This window comes from Bubalus kerabau, chromosome 1 (assembly GCF_029407905.1).
Source record: "Bubalus kerabau isolate K-KA32 ecotype Philippines breed swamp buffalo chromosome 1, PCC_UOA_SB_1v2, whole genome shotgun sequence".
NCBI classification, from domain to species: Eukaryota; Metazoa; Chordata; class Mammalia; order Artiodactyla; family Bovidae; genus Bubalus; species Bubalus kerabau.
In genome coordinates, this window is record NC_073624.1 from 153740516 (window position 1) to 153766518 (window position 26003).

Sequence of the window (26003 nt, forward strand, 5' to 3'; positions counted from 1 at the left end):
CTCCAAGCCCCTCTTCTGAGTATGGAACACCCTCTCCTCATTCCCTAACCCACCTAGCAATTGGAATATTCACAAAGTACCTCTGTAAACACCAACCAGACCTCTTCCCACCCAGACTCCTAAACCCACTGCAATCTGCTCCTACCTTCTCTGTAGCATCCCTTCTCCTGATAACCAGAAAATTCCTAATAGTCAGACCTAACAGCCAGTTTTCAGTCCTCATCCTACCTCATCTTAGCATCTGACTTGGAGGACCATGCTCTCTTGACTTCTTATCCCCTCAGCTTTCACCCAGCCACTTTTTCCTCATTATCTTGCCTCCTTTACCTCCTCTTCTTAGCGTGCTTTCAGAACACCTCTGTCCTTTTCTTGTGTCAAGGTGCCTCCACCCCCACAAGCCTTTTGTCACTAGAAGCTCCTCCTAGGTGTTCAGTTTGACTGCCACGAATTCACCTATCATCTAATTACTCTCAAATCTCTGTTTCTAACCCTGATCGCCTTCTGAGCTTTAGGCTCAAAACCTATATAGGTCAGCCCCTTGGGATATTCTGCAGGCAAGTGATTATCAAAACAGAACTCCCCTTCTCTTGAACTCCCCAGCCCAGTCTATTTCTATTTTTTCTATCTCCATTAATAGAAGTAATTCCCAACTTTTCCCTTCCTTGCCCATTGATCTAACTGATCACCAAGTTCTGTCGGTTCTACCTCTCCCAAAGCTCTTCCTCACCTCCTCCTGCTCTCAGGTGTGGTTTAGACGTTCATCATATCTAACAAATTTGCCCAACTCTAGTTCTTCCCCTTTATTGGCCATTAGTCAGTCCTCTCTCACCACGGGGGTTGCCTTCCTAAGAAGAAACAGTCACACTCCGTGGTGACCATCCACCCCTTAATCACTTTAACAGCCTTCCCACTGCCATCCCTCTTTATAACCCTTCACCTGAGCCCAAATATACCTTATAACTACACTCTTGCCTCTATGCAGATTGTTGTTTTCCCATTACAACTACTCATGTGTAAGAATCCAACCTCAGAAGTCAAAAGTTTAAATGACACCACCAAATGTTGGAGATGATGTGAAGCCCGACTGCCAGTGAGAGTGCAGAATGGAGCAACCACTTTGGCAAAAGGCATGGAAGTTTCATATAAAGGTAAACACACCTATTCTTCGATTCAGCCTTTCCACTCCTGGAATAGGTGTGTCCTTTAAAAAGTTCTCTGTAAACCTCCCAGGCAATTAGTTCCTGCTCCATCCTTTTTTTCCTCTCAAAGTACATTGCATATTTCCTTATTGTAGTTTATACAATCACAATGTATCATACAATTTTTATTGGTGTATACGTCTTCTTCTAAGGCAATGGCAACCCACTCCAGTACTCTTGCCTGGAAAATCCCATGGACGGAGGAGCCTGGTAGGCTGCAGTCCATGGGGTCGCTAGGAGTCAGACACGGCTGAGTGACTCCACTTTCACTTTTCACTTTCATGCATTGGAGAAGGAAATGGGAACCCACTCCAGTGTTCTTACCTGGAGAATCCCAGGGACGGGAGAGCCTGGTGGGCTGCCGTCTATGGGGCCGCACAGAGCCGGACACGACTGAAGCGACTTAGCAGCAAGGCAGAACTATCCACTGCCACATAGTACATGCTTAATAAATGTTTGCTCAAGGAAGGTCTTTCTCAGTTCTCCAAATTTCTGCAGTGAGTTAGAGCTTAGAGATGGCAGGATCACCAAGGATATCAGCTACTACAACAACTATTATTGTTACTATCTGGTTATGTTATAGCCACACATTCTGGGAAACGAACTCACTCAGAAGGACAACGCAGATAGTGGAGTGCAGTTTATTACACCTGCGGGCCCAAGGAAAGTCTCCTCTTAGCCAAGGACCCTGACCAGTTTTTCTGAAAACCTTATATACCCTAAGTGTACGTGCCCAAACCCACCTCCCCAACCAAATTCCCTGAAACTAGTGTGAACAAAGGAAAAGAAAGATACAATCAAAGTTAACCCGTGATTCATATGCCTTAAGCCTAGGTAGTTAACAGTAGACAATTATCAACAGGCCTGTGGTCATACCCCAATAAACATAATAGAATGTATGATTCTATTTGGTTACACAGATAATTAGGGTATTTTTTTAGGCAACAGAGAGTCTAGGTACAAGCCCTGGGGCTCTTCCATCCAGGGGGCCTGGTTTTCCAGTTGGTATGTCATTTCCACAGTTACTGGGCATATAGCTCAAAGTCCACAGTCCAGCCCAAGACGGAGTCCAGCTTTCAAGATGGAGCCTGTTCTGTCTGTTTCCTCCTTCAGTTATACTTCTGCTCACATTTTCCATAACTGAACTCTCCCTGCCTTTCTTTTTAGCTCCATTCTTCGAAGACTACTAAGTAGGCAAGTGAAAAGAGTATCCAGATTGCCACAGTTGAAATACCTTCTCTCCCCCTTCCCAGTCACAAAATCTGCATGCACATAAATGAAACCTGATCATGTGGTATGGAATAAGCTTTTATCCTTTGTAACTCTGATCCTTTTTGAACTCAGAAAAAGGTAGAGGGTAGAAGATCTGGAATTTGAGGACTGATCTCTAGTCTAATCCCTGCACTAACTAGCTAGTGGGAGAGGGGGAATGATTCCACAACTCTGAGCTTCAGTGTCTCTCCTTTAAAAATGACTTGGAGTGAGCCATTTGTGAAAACCTAGTATAATGTATGTATATGCAACAATGACTCATTTATTCAACAGATATTCACTAAGTATTCATACTTTTTTAAATTGATGTAAAAAGTATCTAGTATCTGCTGCTGCTGCTGCTAAGTTGCTTCAGTTGTGTTGGACTCTGTGCAACCCCATAGACAGCAGCCTACCAGGCTCCTCTGTCCCTGGGATTCTCCAGGCAAGAACACTGGAGTGGGTTGCCATTTCCTTCTCCAATGCATGAAAGTGAAAAGTCAAAGTGAAGTCACTCAGTCGTGTCCGACTCTTAGCGACCCCATGGACTGCAGCCTACCAGGCTCCTCCGTCCATGGAATTTTCCAGGCAAGAGTACTGGAGTGGGGCCTACTAAATATCAAGTAATAGGTTAGGTACAGGTATATTATAGCCCTCAATGAATATGTTTTTTTATAAGTGTCTATTAGAATTTCTTAATTTTTAAATATTCTATATTGTACTATTTCCTCCCCATCCTATCCTCTTTTGGCCAAAATAATTTTTCTCTGAATTTCTCCTTTAAGGTCTGCTAAATAGCATGGAGTGGTAGCTAACAGCATGAACTTTAAACCAGACTTTCAAGGTTTGCACCTGGGCTCTACCACCTTTTAACTTGAGACTTTGGGTAAGTTGTTTAACTTCTTAATGTTTTGCTTTCTGCATTCTTAAAGCACAATAATATCTACTCCGTTAGGTTATTATAAAGAATGAAAGTGTTGATACAGGTACATCTTAAAGTGTTGCATGCACTAAGTAAAGTGCTTAAGTAGTGGTAGCTATTATTATTTGAAACCTGTGGTTCATAGGGTCCCTACCTTGCCATGAAAACCATTTCATGGCAAAGTATAAAAAAGCAATTGAAGAGCTTACTTTTCATTTATATTCCTTTAAGTAACTCTGCTTAGAAATTTTCTTATAAACCTACACTGTCCAATATGGTGGCTATTAGCCATATGTAGCTACTGAGTACTTGAAATGTGGCTGATTGGAAGAGTAGGGTTGCAAGTATAAAGTAAACCAGATCTTTAAAATTTAGAGGAGTGACATCAGTGAAAATAACAGAGTAAGAAACATCTAAAGCTTTCCCCTCTTAAAGTGCAACTATAAACTGGCAAAAACTGTCAGAATCAACTTTTTCAGAACTCTGGACGGTAATCAGAAGCTTGAAGCAGCTTGGGAAGCATTTTTTTTTTTTTTTTTTTTTTTTAAGAAAAACAGTAGCATCCTGATAAGACCAGTGAGCTTTGTGGCATTTTAACTTGCCTGAGTCCCATTTCTTGTACCCCAAGGGATGCAAGAAACAAGAAGTATGGCCCATACATGGAAGAAAAAGCAGTCAATATAAAACTGTCCCTGAAGAAGCCCAGACATTAAACTCGACAAGGATTTTAAATCAGCCATCTTAAGTAAGGTAAGCTCAAAGAAAGTCACATTGAATCATATAAAATCAAGCCATTTTGGAAAGAAGTTTGGAAGTTTCTTAAAATGTTAGATATGTAACTACCACATAATCCAAATATTACATTTAGGTATTTTCCCCCCTAAAATACAACATATGTCCATACAAATGTTGATAGCAGCTTTACGTGTAATAGCCCTAAGGAGAAGTGCGCGACAAAGGATGAGATGGTTAGATAGTATCATCAACTCCATGGACATAAGTTTGAGCAAATTCTGGGAAATAGCAAAGAACAATGAAGCCTAGCATGCTGTAGTCCATGGGTCACAAAGAGTTGGACATGATTTAACACCTGAACAACAAAAACTGGAAAGAACCCAAATATCCATCAGTAATGAGTGAGTGGACAAATTAATATATATAAATATATATATGCTATTCATCAATAAAAAAGAATGAATCATTGATCTGTTCAACACATGAAGCTTGAAATACTTATGCTGCAAAAAGCCTGTTGAAAGGTGATTCCATTTATGTAAAATTCTAGAAAGTGCAAGCTAAACCATAGTGACAGAAAGCAGATCAGTGTTTGCTTGGGAATAACAGGGTTATGGAGTGTGGAAGGATGGGGGAAATGAATTTCAAAGAGGCATGAGGCAAATTTTGGAGTGATGCTTATGACCATTATCTTGATTATGGTTATGACGTTACATATATATACATGTCAAAACTTAACAAATTATATACTTCATATTAGTACATTTCATTGTATATCAATTATACCTCAATAAAACTTTTCTAAATTGCATATGTGTTGATAATATAAAATGATACAGCCATTTTTGACACAGCATGGAGTTATCTCTAGTCAGCAATTTCACTTCTACATATCCACATTCTACATAAAGAATGCTCCATAGAAGCATATTCAAAATAGCCCCAAATCAGAAGCAACTCAGATGTCCATCTGCTGATCAATGGATAAACAACTATGCTATAACCACACACTGGAATATTATTCAGCCATAAAAAGGGATCAAGTACTGATGGATGCTACAATATTAATGAACCTTAAAAATATTATACTAAGTGCAAGAGCCATCACAGAACACCACATACTATATGATCCCATCTGTATGGAAAGTCAAGAATAGGAAATTCTCTGGAGACTGACAGTAGATTAACAGTGGACTAGGCCTCTGTGTAGGGGAGAATGGGAAGTGACTGCTTATGGGTACAACTTTTCTGTTGGGCATGATGAAAAAGTTCTAAAATTAGATTATGTGATGATTGCACAACTCTATAAATATACTGAAAAACATTGAATCATCTGCTTTAACATGTGAACTTTATGGTATGTAAATTACCTCTCAAAAAAAGCTGTGAAAAATTACATATATGCTAGCATTCTATTTCTGTTGGACAGTGCTATTTCAGAGAAACACAGCTTGGTGCAAAATATGGGCCAAAGGTAGATAGGAGAGCATAGTGGTGCTCATTATATGACTACCCTACATATTAAGTTTTCCATGAATATTTACTCAATTGTTAACATAGAACAAATGCTATAGGTAATAAAAATATATTAGAGGGAATTTTTTGACTGCAGGATTTTTTTTTAAATATCATGTGTGAAAGATTTTAAATACTGCATTTACATTTGCTAAGCAATAATAATTAAATTATCTAAAATCAGCTTGCATATACAAATTACATTCATGTCTTGGATAGTTTGTGCCTTTAAGGATTTTCCTGTAGTCACTAAGAATGCCATCCCCAAGTCTGCCCACCATCTACATCAGAGTGTCCTCTGCATCTTGCAGATCACGGCCTTGGAAAAATGTAGACAGCAGCGAGCTTTCTAATCAAGTGCCACCTAATGGTGTGTCAATATTTGGTGATCTCAAATATTAAATCCACCAAATGAGCCTGATGCCAGAATCAAACAGCCTTATGATAATAAGCTGAAAGTGTGATGTCTATGTGAGTTTGGGGCATGATGTGGGCAGTAGTTTTATTTTTTCCAAAAGGGTGGAATTGTCTTCTACTTCTTCTTCAAGGGACATGATGATTCCAAAATATCCTGTGTAGAAAATAGATGAAAAAAAAAAACTTTGATAAACATAATAATCCCACAAAGATGCCTATGCCCTAATCCCTAGAACATATGAGTATATTATATAAAATGGTAAAAGGGCATTGCAGATGTGACTAAGGTTACAGACTTTAAAATAAAGAGATTATTCTCTTTGATCTGGGTGAACCCAGTCTAATCACATGAGCCTTTACAAGCAGAGAACAGAAAGAGTAGTCAGACAGACTTGAAGCGTGGAGACTCAGTGCATCATTGCTGGCTTTGAAGATGTAGAAGCAATGTGACAAGAAATATCAGAAAACTTAAGGGGCTGAGAGGGGCTCCAGGCTATCAGCCAGACAGTAAACTAGACCTCAACCCTACAAACATGGAACCGTATTTCCCTAGCAACCAAAGTGAACATGTTAGTGGCATCTTACCCAGAGTCTCCAGAAAGGAACAAAGCCCTATGAACACCTTGATTTTTGACATTTTGAGATCTGGAGGCAAGTACGTTGCCAAGCCCACCAGACTTCTGACTACAGAACAGTAAGATAATAAACGAAGCTCGTTTTACGTTTGTGGCAGTTTGTTACATGACCATAGAAAATGAATACAATAGCTATTAGAAAGGGATTTCAGAACCCCACGTGCTGCAAAGGTTCTTGGGTAAGGTAAGAAGGCGCATAAATTTAAAACCTGGAAAACACATTCAGGGATATAAAGAAAAACATTATGAGCAGGATTATAGTATAAAGCTGGATTTAGAAAAGGCGGAGGAACCAGAGATCAAATTGCCAACATCGGCTGGATCATTGAAAAAGCATGAGACTTCCAGAAAAACATCTGCTTTATTGACTATGCCAAAGCCTTTGACTGTGTGGATCACAACAAACTGGAAAATTCTTCAAGAGATGGAAATACCAGACCACCTGACCTGCCTCCTGAGAAATCTGTATGTAGGTCAAGAAGCAACAGTTAACACTGGACATGGAACAACAGACTGGTTCCAAATCGGGAAAGGAGTATGTCAAGGCTGTATATTGTCACCCTGCTTATTTAGCTTATATGCAGAGTACATCATGTGAAATGCTGGGCTGGATGAACCACAAGCTGGAATCAAGATTGCTGGGAGAAATACCAATAACCTCAGATATGCAGATGACACCACCCTTATGGCAGAAAGTGAAGAAGAACTAAAGAGCTTCTTGATGAAAGTAAAAGAGGAGAGTGAAAAAGTTGGCATAAAACTCAACATTCAGAAAACTAAGATCATAGCATCCGGTCCCATCACTTCATGGCAAATTGATGGGGAAACAGTGGCTGACTTTATTTTTTTGGCTCCAAAATCACTGCAGATGGTGGCTGCAGCTGTGAAAATAAAAGACACTTTACTTTTTGGAAGAAAAGTTATGACCAGCATAGACAGCATATTAAAAAGCAGAAACATTGCCGACAAAGGTCCTAGGTCTAGTCAACGGTATGGTTTTTCCAGTAGTCATGTATGGATGTAAGAGTTGAACTATAAAGAAAGCTGAGTGCCGAAGCATTGATGCTTTTGAAGTGTGATGTTGGAGAAGACTCTTGAGAGTCCCTTGGACCACAAGGAGATTCAACCAGTCCATCCAAAGGAAATCAGTCCTAAATATTCATTAGAAGGACTGATATTGAAGCTGAAACTCCAATACTTTGGCCACCTGATCTGAACTGACTCATTTTAAAAGACCCTGATGCTGGAAAAGATTGAAGGTGGGAGGAGAAGGGGATGACAGAGGATGAGATGGTTGGATGGCATCACTGACTCGATGGGCATGAATTTGACTAAACTCTGGGTGTTGGTGCTGGACAGGGAAGCCTGGTGTGCTGCAGTCCGTGGGGTCACAAAGAGTCGGACATGACTGAGCGACTGAACTGAACTGATACTGTATCTCAGAATCAGGGTTTGGGGCTCAGTGCCTGGTTGTGTATTGGACTCTGCAGCAGGGATGGAACTGGCCTGATAGATTTAACTATAGTTGTACAAATTCAGAAGGACTCAGAGAATGAAGACAAGAAGTGTGACTCTAATTTGTGTATGATGTTGAGAGATTCTTTGAGAAAGAAACAACGATCATGCTGCTTTTTGACCCTAGGTTCATCACTGGAATTTTCTATTCACCTCATACATAGCAAATCGATCACTCGTGTCCCAAAGCATCAGTCAAGTGTTTACTGGCAGAGAGTATGAACAGCTCTAGGATGAGAGCATATTTGGTGTCTTCCCTGGATGAAAAAAATTAGCTCTTTCAGGAAGTAAACATACAAGACCACTGTTATCCCATTTGGGGACCAAACGAAAACAAGAAATACATTTCTTGTCATCTGGATTATTGTTGTATAAATCTCTGTTCTCCCCCAATTTTATAAATTCTTTCAAATGTCTGAGATTCAAGAAACCAGTGCCTTATCTCAGTTCTAATCTTCTACTTTGAACTTTATGATTTAATGTGATTGTCAAGGAGTAAGAATGAAACACTTAATTCCAGTGCTATATAAGCTATAGAAATAAAGCAAGATTCTCAATTTATTTTACGAAGCTAAAATACACACACTCACACACATGCCAGATCAGACTAGTCTGACTTAAGCTACTTATATGGAATTTATAAACATATATTCCAAATGGAATACTGCCAAATCTAATCCGTTAGTACAATATATTAAAATAACATTCCATCACCAAGCATTCCATAACATTCCATTCCAACATACCATCATCACCCAGAAATGCAAGGATGATGATCAATACTTTACAATTTATAAATACTGTACATAGACCATGTCTGTCTTGTGCCAGTATAATCTTGGTATTTAGCAGTGCCTAGCACACAGTATTTGTTGAAAGACTAAACTAGTATTCACTGTCAATAATCCATTTGAAAATAAAATGAGAAGATAAATATCCCATTCAAGTAGCAATTACAGAAATTTTATATAAATACATAAAATGTATACATATAAATATTAAAACTTACATAAATACATAAATATAATTTACATAAATACATAAAAATGTATTCCTTGTTTTATTGCAATTTACTTTATTCCATCACATTTTGGTAATTCTTAGAATATCTCAAACTTTTTCCTTATTATTATGTTTGTTATGGTGATCTGTGATCAGTGATCTTGAATGTTACTGTTGTAATTGTTTGGGGGATGCTACAAACACACCCATGTAAGATGCTGAACTTCATTGATAAATGTTTTGTGTGTTCTGACTGTTCCACCAATTGGCCATTCTCCCGTCTCTCTCCCTCCTCTTGGACTTTTCTGAGACACAGCAGTATTGAAATTTGGCCAATTACTAACCCTAAAATTGCCTCTTAACTGTTCAAATGAAGGGAAGAGTCACCTCTCTCAGTTTAAATCAAAGGATTAAGCTTAGTAAGGATGGCATGTCACGAGCTGAGGCAGCTTGAAAGCTCAGCCTCTTTAGCCAAACGTTAGCCAAGTTGTGAATGCAAAGGAAAAATTCCTGAAGGAAATTAAAAGTGCTACTCCGGAGAAAACAAATGATAAGAAAGAAAAACAGCCTATTGCTGATACAGAGAATGTTTTAGTGGTCTGGATAGAAAATCAAACCAGCCACAACATTCTCTTAAACCGAAGCCTAATCCAGAGCAAGACTCTAACTCTCTTCAATTCTGTGCAGGCTGGGAGAGATGAGGAAGCTGCAGAAGAGAAGTTTGAAACTAGGAGAGGCTGGTTCTTGAGGTTTGAGGAAAAGAGGCCATCTCTGTAACATAAAAGCATTAATTCAAAGTGAAGCAGAAAGTCCTGATATAGAAGCTGCAGCAAGTTAGCCAGCAGCTGTAGCTAAGATAATTCATGAAGGTGGCTAAACTAAAGCACAGATTTTCAATATAGATGAAACAGCCTTCTATTGGAAGAAGATGCTACCTAGGACTTTGATAGCTGGGGAGGGGAAGTCAATGCTTGGCTTCAGATCTGCAAAGGACAGGCTCTTGTTAGCATCTACTGAAGCTGGTGTCCAATTCAGTTGAAGCCAGTGCTCCCCTGGCATTCTCCAAGTCCCAGGGCCCTTGAGGAATGATGCTAAGTCTACTCTACCTGTGCTCTATAAGTGGAAGACAAAGCCTGGATGATAGCACATCTGTTTACAACATGGTTTACTGAATATTTTAAGTCTACTCCTGAGACCTACTACTCAGAAAAAATGATTCCTTTCAAAATACTGTTGCTCACTGACAATGCACCTGGTCACCCAAGAGCTCCGATGGAGATGTACAGAGATGAGTGTTGCTTTCATGACTGCTACCACAACATCCTTGCTACAGTCCTTGGATCAAGGAGTAATTGACTTCCAAGTCTCATTATTTAAGAAATACATTTGGTAAGGCTATAGCTGCAATGGATAATGATTCCTCTGATAGATGTGGACACAGTCAACTGAAAGCCTTCTGGAAAGGATTCACCATTAAAAGCATTGTGATTCATGGGAAGAAGTCAAAATATCAACGTTAACAGGAGTTTCAAAGAATTTGGTTTGCTCATGGATGACTTTGAGGGGGTCAAGACTTCAATAAAGGAAGTAACTGCAGATGAAAATAGCAAGAGAACTAGAATCAGAAGTAGAGCCTAAAGATGAGACTGAATTGCTGCAACCTCATGATAAAACCTTAATGGGTAAAACTTGAAATGATAACAAAGGATTTAGACTATTACATAAACTTGATAAAACAACAGCAGGGCTTGAGAAGATTGACTTCAGTTTTGAAAGAAGTTCTGCTGTGGGTAAAATGCTACCAAATAGCACATATGCTATAGAAAATTATTTGTGAAGGGAAGAGTCCAGTGAGGTGACAAAATTTGTTGTTGCCTTATTTTAAGAAATTTCCACAGCCACACCAGCCTTTAGTAACCACCACCCTGATCAGTCAGCAGCCATCAGCATCAAGGCAAGACCCTCCACCAGCAAAAAGATTACTACTCACGCAAGGATCAGATGATAGCACTTTTTAACAGTAAAGTATTTTTAATAAAGATACGTACTTTTTATACATGATACTATTGTATATTTAATACGCTATAGTATGTAAATGTAATTTTATATGTACCAGAAAACCAAAAAAATTCATGTCGCTCCCTTACTGTGACTTCCACTTTATGACAGTGGTCTGGAACTGGATGCATAGTATCTCCAAGGTATCCCTGTATATATGTGTGCATGTATATTTGCATGTATGTACATGTATATATATATATATCACTGGGAATAAACTTAAAAAAAAAATTTTTAATGTATGACAATCTACCTGAAGGAAAGAACAAAACTTTACCAAGGTACCTTAAAAAAGATAAATACATGAATAACAATGTGGCTGTAGCTAACTGTACTGTATTTTACACTTGAAATTGCTAAGAGGGTAGATCTTAGGTTTTCTTACCACAAAAATGAGAGAGGAAAGAAAAAAGTAACTATGTGAAGTGACGACTATGTCAGTTACCTTGATTGTTATAATTTTCTACCACATATGAATATCATATCAACAAGTTGTACACCTTAAACTGATATTTTACTTTTTTAATTCTTAAATTCGTTATGAAGCAAGATTTGGCATAGACTAGACAGATCAGTAAAATTAAAGCCATGAAACAGACGTAAGTATTAGTATATACATGTGTTTAGTATATGATAAAAATAGCATTTAAATCAGAGGTAGAGTGGCAGTGGGTAAAATTGGTTAAGAAGGTTAAAGGGTATCATCAGTCATCAGTTCAGTTGCTCGGTCGTGTCCAACTCTTTGCAGCCCCATGGACTGCAACATGCCAGGCTTCCCTGTCCATCACCAACTCCCAGAGCTTACTCAAGCTCATGTCCATTGAGTCGGTAATGCCATCCAACCATCTCATCCTCTATTGTCCCCTTCTCCTCCTGCCTTCAATCTTTCCCAGCATCAGGGTCTTTTCCAATGAGTCAGTTCTTTGCATCAGGTAGCCAAAGTATTGGCGTTTCAGCTTCAGCATCAGTCCTCCCAATGAACACTCAGGACTGATTTCCCTTAGGATTGACTGGTTGGATCTCCTTGCAGTCCAAGGGATTCTCAAGAGTCTTTTCCAACACCACAGTTCAAAAGCATCAGTTCTTTGACACTCAGCTTTCTTTATAGTCCAGTTCTTTTTTTTTTTTTTAATCTTTGTAATTTTATTTTATTTTTAAACTTTACAATATTGTATTGGTTCTGCCATATATCAAAATGAATCCGCCACAGGCATACACGTGTTCCCCATCCTGAACCCTCCTCCCTCCTCCCTCCCCATACCATCCCTCTGGGTCGTCCCAGTGCACCAGCCCCAAGCATCCAATATCGTGCTTCGAATCTGGACTGGCGACTCGTTTCATGTATGATATTATACATATTTCAGTGTCATTCTCCCAAATCATCCCACCCTCTCCCTCTCCCACAGAGTCCAAAAGACTGTTCTATACATCAGTGTCTCTTTTGCTGTCTCGTATACAGGGTTATCGTTATCATCTTTCTAAATTCCATATATATGCATTAGTATACTGTATTGGTGTTTTTCTTTCTGGCTTACTTCACTCTGTCCAGTTCTCACATCCATACATGACTACTGGAAAAACCATAGCTTTGACTAGATGGACCTTTATAAACTTCAAGTTATAAAATAATAAGTCATGGGGATGTAACGTACAGCATGTTGACTATAGTTGATAATTCTGTATTACATACTTGAAAGTTGCTAAGAAAGTAAAACTTAAAAGTTCTCTTCAGAAGAAAAAAAATCTGTACCTATGGTGATGGATGTTAACTAGACTCACTGTGGTGATCATTTTGCAGTATTTACAAATCTGAATCATTATGCTGTATACTTTAATACAATGAGATATATCAATTTAAAAATCAGAGGGGGAAAATATTATTCAAGCAAAGAGTTCTGGGATAGTTGGTTTCTCTTTGGAAAAATTAAGCTAGAGTTTCCACTGCATACCAATCATCAATATAAATTTTCAAATATGAGTTATTTTTTAGAATACCTTAAAGAAAATAACCAGAAAATATAGAAAGTGCTTATATAATTTTGAGTCATAAATGTTTTTCAAAGCAAAAATCATAAAAGGTACATAGATGTGCCTGCATAAAAGTTTGAAACATTTAATTTAAAAGAATGAAAAGCTAAACCACAAACAAGGATAAAATGTTGGCACTATGAAATGTAGACAAAGGCTAAATGTCCTTAATTTTAAAAACTCTTGCAGGGCTTCTCTGGTGGCTCAGTGGTAAAGAATCCACCTACCAAAGCCGGAGACACAGGTTTGATCCCTGGTCCAGGAAGATCCCACAGGCCGTGAGGCCACCACGCCATGTGCCATAGCTACTGACGCCTGTGCTCTACAAGAGAAGTCACCACAACGATAAGCCTGCACTCCACAGCTGCAGAAAGGCTGCGTGTAGCAACAAAGACTTGGTGCAACCAAAAACAAATAAATAAAATCATTAAAAAAAGAAAAAAACTTGCAAAACAGAAGGGAAAAGACGTATCTCAATTTTTAAAAAATGCAACAAAAGGCAATTCATAAAAGTAGAATACAAATGAAAAAAAGAAATGTTTTCCTCACTAATAAACATATGAAGTTATCTTTTTATATATCCCAAATTGACAGTAATGAAAATAATATAGCTACTGGGAAGCAATGACCTCATATACTGCAGAAGGCAGTTAAAAAGCCTTAAAAACATGTATCTAGGATTTTCTTCTGAAGAAAAGATCAAGGGACACGTGTAAAGATCTATATCCAGGGATATTCATCAAAGAATTTTTTAAAAGTTATTAATGGAAATAATAGAAATGTTCTACAGAAGAAGGCTGTTTTGGTACATCAGTCCATGTGTACAATGGAATACCACAGAGCCCTTAAAAATTATGTTGAAGAGTATGTTCTAACTTGGTAAATACCAGAATGTTGAAGCCATTGCACTCTAAAGTCAGACCTGGATGTAAATCCATCTCTTCCCAGCTTTGTGTTATGGGACAATCAGTTTTCTCTCTCTAAGCCTCAGTTTCTCTACTGACCCTTTAAAGTTGTTGAGGGAGATCAAATGAATCATTTATAAAATGTACTTATAAACACAATGCCTGGCATTCAGTGAATATGCTCTGCTCATACAGAGTTGAAGTCAGTAATACTGGACTGCAAAAGACATGTAATAAACATCTTTGAATAAATATGATGAACATGACAGGAAATTTTACTAAAAAAGTTGTGTTTAGGTCAAAAAGAAGATGTGGCTCTAAAGTAATGAGACCTTGGTTTTATAGGACTTCAAGAACTCAGGAGGAAATGCCAAAGGAAAGCTTTCAGAAGGATTTTGAACAGCAGCAGCATATTGAAATAAATGTACACAGCCTGGATAGTTGGAAACACATTTAGATGTAAGTGTTCTGCTAAAAGTGTATTTTGACATTGTAATGTTGTAGCTGTTCTTTACATGGCCCACTTCAAAATACCCTTAGTACTATGCTCATTCAACACTTTCTGAGCACTGACTGTGCTAAGCAGGGCCACAAGCTCAAGGTCCTCGTGGAGTGTTTTACTGTGATCGGGTGACAAAGTCTCACCTCCCAACAGGCACTTTGGCTAAGGTCTGGAGAGCCTGGCACTGTGACTCAGGAAAACCCCAGGTTTAATTCCTAGAGAATGAGTCCTGACTCTGGACCTCAGTCTTCTCATCTGTAAAATGAGAGCATTAGAAAGACAACTTCCTTTTTTTCTTTTTTTATACCACAAGCTGAAAGAAATCAGTTGTGACCCAGAACATACTCACATTTACACACAGACACACAAAACATAAAGCAATTTCACGAGTGCCAAGACCACTTCCAGCTCTGAAATGTTTGTTTTTCTAGTGGAAAAAGGTCTGGCAAGGAACCAAAAGCCCTGATTGTTGGTGGCTGTCAGCCTTATGGGATCTTAGGCAGATTATTTCAGCTCTTTACACACTTCTCTATGAAATCAGGTTCTTGGACTCGATCTCTGAAGTCCCTCCATTTCTGAAATTCTGTTTTGTGATCATTTAATTCTTTTAAGCAACCATTATTGAGTATCCTGTGCCAGGCACTTTCTAGGGCCAGAAGAATGACTCTTGGACCCACCGTCTTACTGAGTGAGTCACAAAGATGGAAACAGGTGTGTATGCTTTCTCCAGAGTTGGTTTATAACCTGCCGGAAGGTCCTTAATAAAAGGTTATGATCTCCGCCTGTCTCCTATCTGGGCCTCAGCCATTTTTCTGGTTCAGTAAATGGGCAGTAAATGCACTGAATCACCAAACATATTTTCACCACATTTCCACCACCCCGCATCCTGAAGGAAAGGAGTTTCCAGGGGGGACTCACTCCGTTCTCTGTGCCCGAGCCGGCAAGTCCTAGTGACAAGGAGAAATGCTTGCATGTGTGGCACAGGCTGTAAGTTGTGAAGGACAAATGGAGGATACATAAGATAGCTGAGTGCTGAGTTAATTATCTTAAAGTCCAAATGTTATTTTTCAGCCCTCACTCCCCCACCCTGTGAGCTGCTTTCTTTTATCAGATTTTTTAAATCAACATCATGCAAAAAAAAAAAATTCCATTCATATTAATCCAAAAATGTTTCTTCATTTGACCCACAGCCCTATCCATGTGACCACTTTCCATCAGAAGATAGCTGTTTGAATTGTCAGCTCAAAAGCTCCCACTGCCCAGCAAGGCCAAATGCCAACACACAAAGCCACCCTTCAAACCAGTTAAGTTTATCTCTATGCCAAACACAGCCTTGAAGTACAAGTTTAGATAGAATGGGAACTGCTGATGAAGAATTGCTTCTGTGGACTCAGCCCTGTAAAGGGCCAGAGGAGTAAACATGATCTTCCATGTGAATGAACTGCAGTGGCTGCATATTGATGAGACACATTCAAGTCCTGCCTTCAGTGGTGCAGTCAAAAGTAGACTCTTTCCTCGCTCGGGTATGAAAGCCTATCTATAAACAGCTTTGCCAGCTCTGTGGTGCTAGACAGTTGGACAATTGAAAGAGAGGATGGTAAGTTCTGCCTATTAGCAAGGATTATTCTGTGTGGCTCTATAAAAGCAGGGCACTTAGTCCTGTCCCCCATTATGTGGGTCAGTGTCTCACTCTTTTAGGGGCCCCTGCTCCTGTTCTCAGTCTCTGCCCGTTACTGTTTAGCCTTAGCAGCAGCAGAGAAGCAAAAGGTAGAAGAGCCAAGCACAAAACAGGCCGGTCCCAGAGCCAAGTGGGTAGTGTTCTCTGTCTAGGAATTGCTGTTTGGCTACAGACCCATTACTCAGAGTGATCTCAGGGTGGTTTAGGGTAGAATTTTTCTGGGAAGCAATAAAGCTATCCAGGAAGCCATTGTAAACCACACGACCCAAAAAATGTTCCTTGAGACCTAATATATACCAGCAAGTTCCAGGTCCTGGGGATGGGCTCCCTGCTCTCGTGGAGCACACACTTAGTGAGACAGGAACAATAATAAATAATTACATCATGTATCATGTGGGTTTCAGGGTAAGAAAGATAAATCAGGACAAGGGGAAAGATGCTATCCTAGATAGACTGCTTAGACAAGTTTCCTCTGACAAGGCAATATTTGAATGAAGGTTGAGTCACACACATATCTGAGGCAAGAGTTTCAGGCACAAGAAACGGCAAGAAAAAAGTCCTGGCTAGAGATGTGCTTGGCATGTTTGAGGACCCAAAGGTGACACTCTGAGGAGCCGGTGACAGAAATTCCTCCTGGGGTGCCTCTTACAGGAGATAACTGAGTTAGGCGGCGAATAAGGGGTTTCTTACTAAGATTGCCAGTGCTCTCTGCATGTGGGTGGTGGGTTGATCCTACCCATAATGTGTACTCACATCTTCTAATCCCTCCATCCAGTCTCCTCAACATGGGTTTTTTCAGAGTGCCAAAGTTGCTACAGTCTAAGCTGTTTCACAGGCAAAAACCCACAATAGAATGAAAAAAGAAAAATAAGTCTGGTCTTAAAAATATCTGTAAAGAAAAATAAGTCTTTGGTTATTTTCTGCTGATCATCTACTAAATACAGACACATATAATATATATATATACACACACATGTATATATAAATCATTCGGTACATAGGTGTTATTATCCTTTTACACATGAGTAACCTGGATCCTGCTTTGAACCCAGGCTGTCTGACTCCAGGGCCTGTGTTCTTTTCCACTGTAGAGCATCACCCCCTGTGTGCTGATTATGTGCATTGGATACTACAGACTCATTGCTAGCCCAGTGGTTACAAAGTGTTGTCAGAGAGCAGACTTCCAGATTTGGTTTGAGACTAAGCAGCTCCCCCACCTCCGCCCCACAATGACTGGCAAACTGTTTGTTCGTGGCAGCTGTCAATTCTTCAAAACCTCTGTTTCTCCTCAGTGTATGTCATGTCTCCTTTGCAAGTTCAGCCATCCCACAAACCTAGGTGATGGAACAAAATGCCACCTTCAGCCCAACTTAATCTGAAGACCTCAGGCGATGAGATTAGGGCAGGGCCTGCTTGGCTCTCAGAGATATTGCCATATGCTTTCACAGCTAACCAGTGCTTTCTTCTAAACCAGCACCCACCCACATATGAAATGGCACAAATAGGTTAATACTAGTTTTCCTTTCTTTAAAGAGACATCTAGTACCTGGAACCATGGAATGTTGAGCATCAAAATGGACCTGAGATTTTTTTTAAGACCCACCATCCTCTGATGGTTCTCTTGCTGCCCCATTTTTTACCCGGTGGTCATTCTGTTCATGCTTGAACGCTCCAGTTTCCAGGGAACACACTACCCGCTGAACAGCTCTTCTGTTTCTGAGTGGCTTTGAGAAGCTTCCTAACACTGCACCAATGTCTCTCCTCACTTAGGCTCTACTCTGTGAAATTAATTCATACTCTTCCTGGGAGGCGATGCAGTACATCTAATCCCTGTTACAGGGAAGCCAAATATTTGTCCTATACTTTTATTAACATAGCCTAAAATCACAGCCTTTTTTGGTACTCACATTATACTATTGATTCACATTGAGGCTTTCATCAGCTAAAACTTGCGGGGCTTTTTTTAAGCTTACGACTGTTAAGCCATATCTCTGTGTCCTCACTAATACAGTCACTTTAATAGAAAATTCCAAGACATGTATCTCTATTAAAGGTTTATCTTGTAATAGAAAATGACAAGACGTTTATCTCTATTAAAGATGCTCATCTGTTAACTAGATCTTTCTGGATCTTGATGTTTTTGTCCATTTTCTTGCTATCCCTCTCACCTTCATTTCATCTGTGATAATTTGGGAAAGCATCTGTCATCAGGACTTCAAAAGTCAAATACCTGTAGAGGCCCAGGAGTGAATCGATGGGGCTGGTTTTAAGTGCACACTCTGTGAGTGATGTGGGCTCTGTGAACAGGGGAACAAGAGTCCCTTGGCAGAGGAGCAGCTGCTACTTACTTCAGCTGACTATTGCTCTTCAGGAATGCAAATACACTATGACCTGATCACCAGCTTCTTGTAAAATCTGGAATTCTGGATTGTTTTTTTTTTTAAGTCTACTGATTTCAAAACACAGACCCAATTTTTTACCAGCATATGGGATAAAAGTATCTATAGAACAGGTGTCCTGTGGGCCATCAGTTTGCAATCAATTAATTAATTCCACACTAAAGTAATTGAACAGTTAGAGGCTGTGACATCACTAGAAACTACCCTCTGAGGCATTCTGAATTCATTCCCCAGCCCCCTCTGAACGTGGTCCTTCAACCACTTATTAAGTCATCTACCTGGATTGATATCCAGCCCTCACTTGCCATCTTGCCCAGATACCCTGGGGACTGCTCCACAGAGGAAGTGTTTCATTTCAGAAGCGAATACATACAGTGTAGGCAGAGTCCAGGCCCTGCTGGGACCTCATCTTTCCCCTTCTACTTCCTGGCTGTGTGACTTTGGGCAAATTCCTTCACTTCTCTGTGCTTTAGTTTTCTCTAAGTAAAATGAGGATGATAGTGTCTACTAAAGCAAGTTAACATGAGTATTTTACAAAAGCATACCTATAGGATGCTTAGCTCAGGGTCTAGCACATAGGAATTCTTCAATAAATTTTACCTACATTTATTACTTTTACAGTTATATACTTAGTACTTTGTTATTAATATGAATCACAGTATTATATCTGACACATTCTATAGGTCGTGACTGGACAGTAAGAACAACCCAGTGAGCACAGTTGGAAGTTGGAAATATCTCCAGCCTTTGTCCTTCACTCGTGACCCCCTCAGCCTGGAAACCTTGGCATATTGCTAAAGCTCCTCTTAGAGAAAATAGCTCCAATGGTGAGAGTTGAAATCTCAATTTTGCCTCCATATGACACACACCAGATCATGCTGTTCCTCTCCTTGAAAACGGTCAACGTTTCCTCTTTCTTGCAGAATGGAGTTCACAGTCCTTTGCCTCTGATTTAAGGTTCTCTCCCACCTCCTATCTGCCCACAGCTTCAGCTCTTCCATCGGGAGTACTTCCCCAGGGGCCTTCACCTTAGGAACTCTCTGCCTACAACTTGACACTCCCTGGAAATGTCCCAGGACCTTTTGTACTCATTCTATGAGCTCATCTCCCAGGTAAGAAGCCCTCACCTTGCCATTCACTGACTAAATCCCATTCATCCTTAAAACCCTGTGAAATTCAAGTCTACTGTGAGAAGTTCTTCTTTTAAATTCTTTAGCATTTATTGTTTCTACCACTTACCTGGCCTTAGCATGTTCTGCTTTCTGTTGTTGCTTGACTGGTAAGCTACAGAAGAGGGACTAGATCTTGGCCTTTTTTTGTGAGTCTCCCCTCAACACACACACACGCACACATGCACGCCCCACATAGCACAAGGCTGAGAACACTGAGAATGCTCAATAAAGAAACATTTTTGGCCTGAATGAATGGCCTGAAGGACTGTTCCTTTCAACAATTATGGCCCAATAAATTATACTGGCATTGCCTCCTAGAGAGAAAGGCCACACTAAGGCTCCACAGATGGGGAAACTGCTCTGTCTGCCAAAACCCAGATTCAGGGCAGCCTTGGCCCTGTTTGGCTGTCTACCTGAATCTGGGTTTAACAACTTGGACTACAGTTTTACAGCCTAAGTCACCAGGCTCAGCACAACAGCATGAGTTCTTTGTCCACATGCTGGTGCCAGGTGTTAAGGGAACTGGCTCACTCTGCTTAAGGAGACCTGCAGGTGGGGGAGGGGCTGCCTGTGCTCCAAGCTGTCAAGCCAGGGGGCTTGTCTGCAAAAGGAGCCTTCATCTGGATCCTAAACAGGAAAAAAGAAATGAGGAAAGTTTATAACATGAGGATTTCAGGCTGGATGCTGGGGAAAGGGGGGTGGGGAAGTAGAATGACCTGAAAGTCATGACTGAATGGGACAAAGCTGAGAAAAATGGCCTAGACTCAATCAGATTTTATTTCCGTTGTTGTAAGAGTTGCACAATCCTAGGAAGGTGAAAGAAGACAGGAATCCGTCAAATTAAATCTTTAGAGTTGAGGTTACTTTTTTTTTTTTCCCCAAACCATGCAGTATATAGGATCTTAGTTCCTGGACAGGGATCAAACCCGTGCCCCCTGAAGCGGGAAGCGTGGAGTCCTAAGCACTGGCTGTGCTGTGCTGTGCTTAGTCACTCAATCATGTCTGACTCTTTGCAACCCCATGGAGTGTAGCCCACCAGGCCCCTCTAGGGGAGGAGAATCCATGGAAATTCTCCAAGCAAGAATACTGGGGATCTTTCCAACCCAGGAATTGAACCCAGGTCTCCCGCATTGCAGGGGGATTCTTTACCAGCTGAGCCACCAGGAAAGCCCAAGAATACGGGAGTGGGTAGCCCATCCCTTCTCCAGGGATCTTCCTGACCCAGGAATCGAACCAGGGTCTCCTACATTACAAGGCGGATTCTTTACCATCTGAGCCACCAGGGAAGGCCCCTAACCACTAGACCACCAGGGAATTCCAAAAGTTACATATTTTAAGACAGGGTCCCCAACCTCTGGACCGTGGACCAGTACCTCTGGTCAGATCAGCAACAGCATTAGATTAGAATAAAGTGCACTATAAGCATAATGCACTTGAAGTATCCTGAAACCATCTCCCCCCATTCCCCAATCCCTAGAAAGATTGCCTTCCACAAAGTCGGTCCCTGGTGCCAAAAAGGTTGGAGACCACTCTTTAGAGACAAAGAAAGGCAGTATCCGCACAAGTGATAGAAGGGTTGGAGACTTTTGTGAGTAGGGGCTGGAAGGGTCTCTGGCTACGTGAGTTGTCCCTTTTGGGGTTTTGAAGTTATCGGTATAGCAGCTATAAATGGGGTTCCAGCCATGGTGTGATGGTTAAAGCTTAACAACCAGTTCTCAAAAAAAAAGCCCTGGCTTGTAACATTTGCAGATTTCTGTGGTGTAAATACACTCACCATGGTCAATTTCAAACTACTTGGTGGAGGCTCAGAATGTGGGGTTGGGAAGGGCTTGTGCAGCTGGCTCTTGTGAGCCTGGGCGAGTGGTTACAAAGGTGAAAAGTCTGAGTCACCACAAGCTCACCTTCTCAGCTGAGGCTGAACAAGCTGGTGTGATGCCTCCTCGTTTCAGCTTTCAACTCTAAATAAGTGTCCTTTCTGGCTGTATTAAGTGCCAACGTTTTACATTTTTACCCCTTTGGTTGCTGTTTTCTCTTTTTAAAATGGTCGGTTCCTCAAGTGTAGTGCTGAAGTGCTGTCCACTCTTCCTGAGAGCGAGAAGGCTCTGATGTGCCTCACAGAGAGAACATGAAGATAAACTTCATGCAGAAATGGATTATAGTGCCATTGGTTGTGAGTTCAATGTTAGTGAATCAACAGTATCTATTAAATAAAGTACTTTAAACAGAAATACACATAAAACTAGGTATGTATGGATCAGGTGACAACCCATTATGACCAGAGGCTCTCGGGAACCTAACTCTGTATTTCCCTGAAGAGTGGTTCACTAATTCAGTGTTTGTGCCAATGTTATAGGGCACAGCTACCTCAAATGAGAATTGGTCATGCTTTTAGAAAGAGTGAGGGGCTGCAGCAGCCCAAGGCAGAGCATCAGAGCCCCAGCAGGATGAGCGGGGAGCCCTGCCGGGGAAGCTCAGGGTAGAGCGTCAGAATCTCAGCAGAGAACAGAAGAGGTAGCCCAGGTGGGAAAGATTAATTGTGTACTTAAGTATGAGTCAAATACAGAAACATATTAAACGTAATGGAAGCTAGAATTCCCTGTATCTACTGCAAGGACCCAGAGCAGCATCACCCTAGTGGCACAGAGCTCACCTAAGGCCCAGATCTTGGCTTCTAAACACTACTTTTTCCATGGCTTCTTGGAGGAAGAAATGATTCTAGGGCTAGGAGTGAACACATGATTCTGAGTTTGATTTGTGTGCTATAAAGGACATCATTAGGACTATGGACAAAATTCTTTTGAAGTCTGAGGAGTTAATGGTGAATATATTAGTGTTCATTTCCTGATTTTAATGGCTCTGTTGTGGTTACACAGGAGAATGTCCTTGTTTGTAGAAAAACACACACTAAATATTCAGAAGTGATGGGGCATCAGATTGGCAACTTACTCTCAAATGGTTTGGAAAAAAGTTCTTTAAATTGTACTTTCAAACTTTCTATAAGTTTGTGTTTGTATTAAAAATGTGTAATCAGGTAATTGATTAGATTTATAATTTTTAAGTAGAAATATTACCAAGTTTATATATAGTAGTGAAACATTTCAGAAGAATTAAGTTCACCATATCTATTTGTTTAATTTATTAGATTTATAAAAATTACTTAGGTACTTGGAAGGGTTTATCAGTTAAATAATTGAAGTACTTTTAAAAGGAAATAGAGTATATTACATTTATAAATGCTGTTTTAAATAGTTCAAAGTATTTAATGGAATCTATAAATGGGGCCAAATTATTATTTTTAAAGTAATCACTAAAATGTGCTAGACTTATAAATAGAATAAAGCCTTCAACTGAATTTAAAAGTCTAGTTAATATTAACCTTTTAAAGCCAGAGTACATATAAATAGTTTTTCATGGGTAATATAGATTCAACAGTTAAATAGCACTGCTTTAGCACTAATTTTGTGCCTAGAGCAGCCAGGATAAAGAAGAAATATAAAACATAATCTCTGACCTGCTAAGGAGATTATAACTAATCAGTGCCATGAGATCAGCACACAGGAGACAATAACAAATAAAACAATATGGCAAGTATCAGAAACTGAGATTATGTGGCATATGCTTGTGTACACCTATATAACCCTAGAAGGCAGAACTCTTATCAAGAGGAAAATAAATGGAAGCAGTCACAGTACTCAGCTTTAACGCTCAGGATGGGATTAGTCTACACTACAAGAACAAACCAACCTTGAAGTCTCAGAGGCCTAACATGAAGTTTGTATCTTGCTCACGCAAGGTTAAATGCAGGCCAAAGCTATTTGCCCTGCAGTGAATTTAGGCATCCAGATACCTCTCACCTTATCGCTCCACCATTTCCAACCATTGCTTCCAGGGTTGCTGCAACAGGAAAACAAGAGAGTGGTTGTTAGAAGAATTAAACTATGATGTATCATCAAAATTAAAGGGTTTAAAAAATAGTTGTTGGTGTTGGTGTTGCTATTATTATCATTTTCAAGCCATCCACCAGTTGCACTTTATAACTTAGAAACTAGTGAGTTTCCTGTTACTAGGAGGTATCTAAACAGAGAGAGAGCAGCAGTTGATCCAGGATTCCATGAGAAATACTCAAAGACTGGGTCAGGCTAGACCTATCAGGACCTTTCATGGAGATTCTGTTCTGTTCTAAGTGCACTAGAAGATGAAGGAAATTGGTGTGAAATAGAGGAGATGAGCCTTGAAAGATGGGGTCAGTTGGTCATGGCCACCATAGCACTTGACTTCAGAGTGACTATTCATCAGGTGGCCCCAAAGGAAAACATGAAGTCAGAAGAACTGGCTACGTTTTCTTCTGCCTCTTTCAAATGTAACATTCGCTTTTTCATTAAGAGTCTACATGCTGTCATTTCAACAGATGATCCTAGGGTTACTGGATATTCACATCTAAAAGAATGAAACTGAACCCCTTCTTCTCATGTACCACATGTAAAAATTAACTCAAAATCGATCACTGACCTAAATGTAAAGTTTAAAACTATAAATCTCTGATAATAAAACATAGGTGTTAAAGACTTTGGGTTAGGCACAAGCAACAAAAGGAAAATTGACAAATTAGACTTCTTCAAAATTAAAAACTTTTGTGCTTCAAAGAGAAAGTAAGAAGACAATGCAGCAAATGAGAAAAAATGTTTCCAAGTTGTAGATCTGATAATGGTCTAGTTTCCAGAATATATAAATAACTCTTATAGCTAAATAACAAAAAGAAAAACAACTCAGCTTAAAAATGGACAGAGAATAATTCTCCAGAAAAGACATACAAATGGTGAATAAATACATGAAAAGATAACTCAACATCATTAGTCATTAGGAAATGCAAATCAAAATCACAGTGAGATACCACTTCACACTCGCTAAGATGACCTTAATAAAAAGATGGGCAGTAATAAGTGTTGACAAGAATATGGAAAAATGGAAATCTTCACATGTTGATAGTGGTACATTAAATTGTGCTGCCATTTTGGAAAACAGTTTGGCATTTCCTCAGAAAGTTAAACATAGTGTTACCATATATGATCCAGAAGTTACACTCTTAGGTATATATTCAAGAGAGATGAAAACATATGTCCACACAAAAAGTTGTATACAAATGTCCACAGCAATTTTATTCATAATAGTCAAAAAGTGGGAAAAACCTAAATATCCATCAACTGATGAATGATAAATAAAATATGATACACACATACAATTGAATATTATTCAGCCATATAAAGAAGTAAAGTATTGATAAAAGCTATAACACAGATGAACCTTAAAAATTATGCTAAATGAGAGAGGCCATTCACAGAACATCACCTATTATATGATTTTATTTACATGCAATGTGCAGAATAGGCAACTCTACAGAAACAGAAAGTAAAGCAGTGGTTGCCTAAGGGTAGAGGTGTTGGGGGGAAATGGGGAGTGACTGCTAATAGTCATGGGTTTTTTCTTGAGGTGATGATGTTCTAAAATTGGTTGTGGTTATGTTTGCACAATTCTAAATATACTAAACAATTACATTACACACTTTAAAAGGTTGAATTGTAAAGTCTGCAAATTATATCTCAATAAAGTTGTTATATTTTAACAGCTTTAAAACACATACCTAGAATGGAATTATATCCAGAATATGCAAAGAGCTCTTAAAACTCAACAATAAGAAAACAAACAACTGAGTTTAAAAATGATCAAAGGATCTGAACAGATCCTCACCAGATAAGTTATGCAAATGGTAAATAAGCATGTGAAAAGATGCTTAATATCATGTCACTAAAGAGTGCAAATTAACTCCACACCTTTAAAAATGACCAAAATCCAAAGAACAGACAGTGTTAAATGCTATGCTAGCAAGGAGGTGGGGAAAAAAGAACTGTGATTCATTGCTGGTGAGAATGCAAAATGGTATAGCCACTTGGGAATACAGTTTGACATTTTCTTACAAAGCTAAACATAGTCTTACCATACTATCCAGCAGTCACACTCCAAGGTATTTAACCTCATGAGTTAAAAACTAATGTCTGGCCCGCCACTAGCAGCC

At 39.6% G+C, this 26003-nt stretch overlaps 1 long non-coding RNA gene across 1 annotated transcript; it reads left to right on the forward strand.

The window, feature by feature from the left end:
• Positions 1-1014: 1014 nt before the first annotated feature.
• On the forward strand, positions 1015-13981 carry LOC129641833 (uncharacterized). Its single transcript, XR_008709474.1, has 3 exons — positions 1015-1148; positions 3236-3336; positions 13467-13981. It is a non-coding gene; the product is annotated as an uncharacterized LOC129641833 (long non-coding RNA).
• Positions 13982-26003: the final 12022 nt, after the last annotated feature.